The sequence below is a fragment of the Pinus tabuliformis genome, chromosome 9 (genome assembly GCF_031772625.1).
Source record: "Pinus tabuliformis cultivar Carrire ecotype Pingquan chromosome 9, CPIR1, whole genome shotgun sequence".
NCBI lineage: Eukaryota > Viridiplantae > Streptophyta > Pinopsida > Pinales > Pinaceae > Pinus > Pinus tabuliformis.
Genome location: NC_142307.1, coordinates 1,608,064,296 through 1,608,070,771, shown reverse-complemented (window position 1 = coordinate 1,608,070,771; position 6,476 = coordinate 1,608,064,296).

Here is a 6,476-nt window from a genome sequence, read left to right as displayed (position 1 = left end):
AATATTATTGCACTAACTCTCCACCGTTGATCTTACATTTCAATCCAACAGTTGTTGCTTCACCCGATCAAAAAAACTAATCAACAATCCTCCACTGTTGATCAAAGCACATTTGATCCAACAGTTAATAGCGATATCGGATGAGCCACTTGCATGAGGATTACCCGCCCGATAAAATGGTTTTCTCTCTCCACCCGAGTACTATGCGTCGGTCGATAGATGGAATTAGGTGACCACCCCGAATTACCACTTACCACTTTTCCTCCATCCGATAAACAACTACCCGCTTACGGAAATCGCTCTTCTCTTCCGTTAGCACTTGGGTTTAATCTCTTTTGTTCATTTCTTTTACTTTATGCTGCGCGACTTAATCTTGGCCACCCATCGCCTTCAACCTCATTCGTTGATCTTATAGATCCAATGACTCCTGTACATCGTCACCTCATTTCTTCGTCCTTCCTCTACTTCATTTTTACGTGGTTTCGGTTTACTTCAGGGTTTAGGGTATTTAGTTGTCCTGCAACACAACCCCCTCTTGAACTTAACTCCGCATACTTTAATCACTATCACTCCTGAATCTCAACTATGATCCTTCAAATGGATTCAAGCGATCCAATACGATCCTTCATATCACTTCTTCTCTGTGTTCTGCTCGAACTCCACCTGCAACCTTTGTTACACAGAACTTACTCTAGTTCACACACAGATTATAACTAAATTACTCCATACACACACATAAACTCAGAATCGAGTTGTTTGTATTAATAAACATGTATTTACACAGGAACTCTCTCCTTGGCATGATCTTCTGTATCAGTGGCCTCTGTTTTCCTAACTTCCCGTAGGCTTACAATCAAACCTCTAACTCACAACCTCTAACTAGCTAACCAGCTAACTATCTAACTTGACTAACTTTTCCTCTGCCTTTTTGGCTTACATTTATACAAAAGGATTCTATAACCAATTCCTAGTTTAGATCCATAAACTTCTCAACAAAATCCTAAAATCTCATCTTTATCCCTAAGGATCCTCTTTAATCCACAAATCATGAAACCAACTCCTAATCTAAGATTTACAACTGATTCTCAAATCTTTCAACTATCCTAAATCTCTCATGTTCTCCAACATTTGAGAACATTTACAAATATGCCTCACAATACTTAATTAATTCCTATTCTCATTAAAATCACTCAAAAGCCTAAGTAATTACATTAATTTTAACACTTAGGAAACCAACTTCCTTAAAACACAAGACCCCCCTATGTCTACTAAAATACAATGATTCTTCTGAGCTGAATTCTCCTGCATCAGACTCCCAAAGTAGAAAACATTCATGATTTTCTGATCATGTGTCTTCATATGTTGATAGAAAACCTCCAGGGTCCCAAACTTTAGTTTGTAGTTGTCTGAATGCTCTGCACCTTTGTTGTTGTTGTATGTATGTTGTCTTCTGTTTCATCTTCCTCTCCTTGTCAATCAAGTTCAAGTTCTGATTGATCATCCTTCCTGCTGTCATTTCCCTCATCCTGGACTATTTCATCATCAACTACCATAATTCTTCAATCTCCATCTCCAACACATCCTTGGGCTGGTCCATACTCTGCCACTTACTGTTACCTCTTTCTCTTTGTTTCAGGTTGTTGCTATTGTCCAATAACTCTTCAAATTGCTGTTCTTCTCTTTCAAGTTGTCGAATTCTTACTGCCTCCCTTTCATCCTTACCCTCTTTCATGATTATCTCTTTCTGCATTGAATCCTCACTTTCCAACATTCTCTCCAGCAATTGAACATCTCTGTTCCATGGATTAAATTCTTCCACAGAATCCTCTTCTACCATATTTACTTGGCTACTCATTTGTGCCAAATTTCCTCCAACATTTGCAACTAAACCTTCACTCACAAAAAAATTATTAAAATAAAAAAACAAAGGCCTTAGTGCCTCTTCTTCCTTTGGCAACCCTTCAGTATGCTGCTCTGATTTCTCCTCTTTTATCAACACATGAGTATGCTGATTCAACCTCTTTAAAGAATCCTCTAATGTACTCTCAAGACTATCAGTTAGTTTCCCCTCCACATGATTTTCTCTAATGATGTCTTTCTGCTCTTGCCCACTACAGTGAACTCCTTCCTCTGCAATCACACTGTCATACTATGAATTTCCCAGCAAATACTCCAACAATTCAATTTCTCTATGACACTTCATAAGTACTTCATCATTACTTATGGTTCCTGCATTTTTACACAAATTATCAGTTTGAAAATTACAAGGTTCAACAGTCTCAACTATTGCTTCACATATCAATTCTTCAGACTGAATTTCATCTCCTTTCACAAGAAATTTTTCCTGTGTTGTCACAACTTCAAACATCAATGTATTACTAAATTCTTTCTGCTGCAATAATTCACTGCTTTTCTCATTCAAGAGACATTCTCCATCATTCTTTACTTCAGATTTTTTATCTTCTGAAAGATACTCTTCCATACTTTTGACAGCTTCAAAAGATTTCTCATCCTCTGCAAAACTTGTAATCACATCAAAATTATTAGATTCAACAATATAAGGTTTTACATTCTCTTGTTGGTCTGCATTTGTCCAACAGTTTAGAAAATCATCAATAATTCCTTCTTCTTCACCCAGAACTTCACCTTGCTCTGCTTCACAAATGGAAACTTCCATTTCCAACTTAGCTTCTCTGAGTTTTTCCATTAGCCACTTCACTTGCTTCTATTGTAGCCTTCTCTATAACTTAGACCACTTCACTGGCTTTTTCTTTAATACCCAACCTAGTCTTTGGTTTTCCTCAAGTATCATCCTTAATACATTGAGTTGTTCTTTCATCTCAGCAATCTCTTTGTCAATTTCCTCTTGACTCATTCTCTTGCCATTTGCCTTGGCATCCTCCTTCTTCACCTTTCTTCTGCTGTGGTTTTCCTCAGAACCTCTACTATGACTATCAGTAGTCATTTTCTCCTTCTCTATCTTCATGAGCTCCTTACTCACTTACTATGAGCTGCATTAAAGCCTCTACAACAACAAGTCCTCCCTGCTGCCACTTACCTCACCAAGCTTTCCTCTGTACTTGGTCTTTTGGAAAGCACTTGGTTCTCTATCTCTAGAACCTCTTTTGAGCACTTCTCTCTGCTCCTTCTAGGCTTCAACTCATCTGCACCTTTTAAGAACACAACTGTCCTCTTGTATTTCAATCACTAATGAAATACTAGGTTCTGACCACCTCTTCTTTCACTTAGAAACTCTTACCAGCTTCCTTCATTCCTTAGCAATTCTACCCACATCCTCTGTGGAATTGCCTTTGTGAGCTGCAACAAAACCCCTGCAATAACAAGTCTCCTTCTTGCTACATATGCCTCACTAAGCTTCTCTCCTCTAAGCTTAGTCTTTTGGCATCTCTCTAGTTCTTTCCCCTGGAACCAATTGAGCACTCCTTGCTCTAGGTTGCTGCAATCTTCTCACCTTCTTATGCTACTACCTTGAAGATCTTTGCATGATCTTGTTATACCATTCTCCTGCACTTTGAATGGATTGTTCTTTGTTTCTTGCATCTGTAAATTCTGCTGCACTTTATCCCTGTGTGCCTACTGCTTGTCAGATTAAAATTTGATCTCCTCTTGCCTGCTTTCATCACCATTCACCTGTATACACACCTTCAAAACCTAATTTTGTTCTAAATTTTCTCAAAGAAATTTTCACACAGAATTCCTTCGTACAACTCTGATACCAAATGATGCTAGCCTAAGCCGACAATACCCACATTATGCAAATAAAATTGCATATCACTGGTCCCAGGAATTAATCACTTGATCCGTGGTGAAAACCTTCTTAAATAAAGGTTTAAGGCCCCTTAATTAAATCTCACGCGGAAACGTTTTAATTGACTATCCATAGTCTTAAATTTTAATAAAGCCTTCCAGTGGAACTTTATTCAACCCTCCTTAACCTTGGTTAATTCTTAACATCCCCTCGTCTTAACCATAACATGGTTAGGCTTTTTTACACCTGACTTAAACCATAATTCATTCTCCCACTTTGCTTCTATTATAGCCCATATAATAGAAATACATGTAAACACATTTAATCTTACCTTTCTGCCACCTTACACATATACCGACGCTCACCTTTATTGGTTCAACCCTCCACTGTTGATTTCACTCCACCAGATCAACGGCTATCGCGTGACATCCATTCATCCTCCATAACTCAAATGAACTTTAACTCACGTCCATAACCATATCAGGTTGGCTCAGGCCATTAAATAGCATGCACTTCTCTGCGTGATCATCATCTCATCACGATCTAATGAATGGTCCCGATCACCAGAATTCAACGAGGGTTTAAGCCCATTGAATAAACCTTCATCGCGTCCGCTTTTCCCACAAATATTATCGTGCTAACTCTCCACCGTTGATCTTACCTTTCAATCTGATGGTTGTTGGTTCACCTGATCAACAAAACTAATCGGCAATCTTCCACCATTGATCAAAGCACATTTGATCCAACGGTTAATAGCGATATCAGATGAGCCACTTGCATGAGGATTACCTGCCGGATAAAGTGGTTTTCTCTCTCCACTCGAGTGCTACATGTCAGTCGATAGATGGAATCGGGTGACCACCCCGAATTACCACTTACCACTTTTCCTCCCTCTGATAAACAGCTACCCCCTTACGGAAACTGCTCTTCTCTTCCGCCAGCACTTGGGTTTAATATCCGCCGTTCATTTCTTTTACTTTATGCTGCACAACTTAATCTTGGTCGTCCATCACCTTCAGCCTCATTCATTGATCTTATAGATCCAACGACTCCTGTACATTGTCACCTCATTTCTTCGTCCTTCCTCTACTTCGTTTTTACGTGGTTTCGGTTTACTTCAAGGTTTAGGGTATTTAGTTGTCCTGCAACACAACCCCCTCTTGAACTTAACTCTACATAATTTAATCACTATCACTCATGAATCTAAACTATGATCCTTCATATCACTTCTTCTCTGTGTTCTACTCGAACTCCACCTGCAACCTCTGTTACACAGAACTTACTCTAGTTCACACACAGATTATAACTAAATTACTCCATACACACACATAAACTCAGAATCGAGTTGTTTGTATTAATAAACAGGTATTTACATAGGAACTCTCTCCTTGGCCTGATCTTCTGTATCAATGGCCTTTGTTTTCCTAACTGCCCATAGGCTTACAATCAAACCTCTAACTAGCTAACCAGCTAACTATCTAACTTGACTAACTTTTCCTCTGCCTTTTTGGCTTACATTTATACAAAAGGATTCTATAACCAATTCCTGGTTTAGATCCATAAACTTCTCAACAAAATCCTAAAATCTCATCTTTATCCCTAAGGATCCTCTTTAATCCACAAATCATGAAACCAACTCCTAATCTAAGATTTACAATTGATTCTCAAATCTTTCAACTATCCTAAATCTCTCATGTTCTCCAACATTCGAGAACATTTACAAATATGCCTCACAATACTTAATTAATTCCTATTCTCATTAAAATCACTCAAAAGCCTAAGTAATTACATTAATTTTAACACTTAGGAAACCAACTTCCTTAAAACACAAGACCCCCCTATGTCTACTAAAATACAATGATTCTTCTGAGCTGAATGCTCCTGCATCAAATATGGTCCCATCCTCGCACGAATGTACTAAAACCACATTGGCCAGCAGAAGTTGTAGGGAATTAACATGGAAGGTGCACAAAGGACAAGGCAGAATGCGTTGCTCTGGATTTTTCCTTTATATGCTAAGGAGGGGAGACACATGGTATGCATAGTAATAAGGTCAAACCATACAAGAGGGAACAACAATGAGAGAAATCATGTTAAATAGAGAATTACAACCTATAGAATAGTTATGGTGAGAAATGGGGGTGGCAGGCTGAGGGGGAGGCCGAGAGCGGAGGCTCAAAGCTCCATGGCCGGTAAGAGAACCAAAATGGAGTAGGTATTGAAGTAGGCAACACTCAACTATCACGTGACCATCCCAAAGAGAGGTAAAGAAATCGTTGAAATATGGGAAATGAAGTGAGGCATCTGTGAAGGGCCATCCCAGATAATAAAGTCAAAGAAGAGGTGGACTAGATCATAGACACGGGGAAATCCCGAACAAGACAGAAAATTTATCAGAGAACTTTAGAGACGCCATGACGCATTAAAAGTTTAGTTGTAAAGTTGTAAGCAGAAGTGGCAGAAGAGAGAATCTGACATCAAATGGAATACAAGCTGCAAGCGAAGGCAATTGAACAACGACTGCGGGTAGTAGAGGAGGGACTCCAAAAGGTGGCAAACATAGAACACTTATAGGATTATTGCATTGGATATATGAACAAAATGTTCTCGGATTACCTGAAATATAACCATAACCTGGATATTATGCTGGGGCAGGGACAGGGAGATCTAGTCAAATTAATGAAATATAGGGTCAAAGAGGTAATTG